The sequence below is a fragment of the Pseudophryne corroboree genome, chromosome 1 (genome assembly GCF_028390025.1).
Source record: "Pseudophryne corroboree isolate aPseCor3 chromosome 1, aPseCor3.hap2, whole genome shotgun sequence".
NCBI lineage: Eukaryota > Metazoa > Chordata > Amphibia > Anura > Myobatrachidae > Pseudophryne > Pseudophryne corroboree.
In genome coordinates, this window is record NC_086444.1 from 845059409 (window position 1) to 845061123 (window position 1715).

At 43.7% G+C, this 1715-nt stretch overlaps 1 pseudogene; it reads right to left on the reverse strand.

Moving 5' to 3' along the window:
• Window positions 1–120, reverse strand: LOC134939057 (5S ribosomal RNA; annotated as a pseudogene).
• Window positions 121–1715: the final 1595 nt, after the last annotated feature.

The window sequence follows — 1715 nt, forward strand, 5'->3', positions numbered from 1 at the left end:
ATCTTGCAGCACCAAGATGTTCCCAGGTAGTCTCCTATCCTGGTACTGGTCCGGCCTTCCAATGCTTGGCTTCCAAGTTCGGAAGGATTTGGGCTTATCCAAAGGAGTATGGCCGCAAGATAGTCCTTATGACATCCCTCCACCTATTGGGCTTGTCTTAATAGGATATTGGTAAATGATGTTCCTCATATATGAAGGAGGACTCAATAATTCAGTATTCGGAGCAAGCCAAAAAAAATTTTTGGTGGTACTTTCTGTGTGTTTGGGGCAGGTAGTGTTATAACAGATAAGACCAATTTGCTGTCACCGTTTCTCACCTCTGCTTTTCATCCATCATACCATTAGGCATAGGGTGGAGAATGAGAGAGTGAGACACAAGCATAAGGTCTGAAGAAAGAAGATCAGAGCAGTCTGTGTGCTGTGCCTACTTGTAAGATTCTGTTGCAATGCCTTGCAGAACCTATACTTTGGTAGGTCCACAACAGACGACACACTCTTTGAGAAAATGTGCTAAGGATTGACAGTTTTAGTTAAGGCCGTGAGTCTATAGTGTATCAATATACTATGACATATAACTCTCATTAAACGTTAAGAGCAGCCAATTTTCTGTCACCAAGTGCTGCACAGATTCAAATAACACCTGCATCTGTTTCTGATTGTATCACACAGAAAGATACACTTTTGCAGACAGTCTAAATACCTCCATCTGATAATGTGGTCAAATACTTTGTTTATCAGTAACGACATTCAAACTGGCCATTCATGATCAAATACATCTATTACAAATCACGGCAATTAGAGTGGCCGTTCTTGTGAGTGGCAACTCACAGGTCCATTCTATTGTTGACTAATATGATGTTTTAGTTATACAAAATAATTGTGTCAAACTTGTGTCTGTGTCACTGATCTCTATAGACACTCAGTAATTAGACACATTTATGGTCAGTTATCTAGGCATACAAAGTGAAGACATGTGGGTTTATCCCTCTCAGTATGTATGTCTGTATGTTAAGTATGCTATAAAGTATTTATGACACCCGTCAGCATATGACCACCTCCCGATTTCGGGTGGTGTGTGTGACTTATTAGATAAGAACCATGTATCGTACTGGTATGATACCCTTGTCACCTGGTTGTCTGGTATAGATCTAGCTGGGGTGATGACTTGTCCGCCTCCGTTCTCGCCGCTCAGCCGAGCGGGTTACAGCAAGCAGCCCGTTCACCCGATCACGTGTGCGCACCACGTGATCGGCGCGTCTCCTGACGTACGTTTCGCGTAAGCTTGTTCACAGCTGTGAACAAGCTTACGCGAAACGTACGTCAGGAGACGCGCCGATCACGTGGTGCGCACACGTGATCGGGTGAACGGGCTGCTTGCTGTAACCCGCTCGGCTGAGCGGCGAGAACGGAGGCGGACAAGTCATCACCCCAGCTAGATCTATACCAGACAACCAGGTGACAAGGGTATCATACCAGTACGATACATGGTTCTTATCTAATAAGTCACACACACCACCCGAAATCGGGAGGTGGTCATATGCTGACGGGTGTCATAAATACTTTATAGCATACTTAACATACAGACATACATACTGAGAGGGATAAACCCACATGTCTTCACTTTGTATGCCTAGATAACTGACCATAAATGTGTCTAATTACTGAGTGTCTATAGAGATCAGTGACACAGACACAAGTTTGACACAATTATTTTG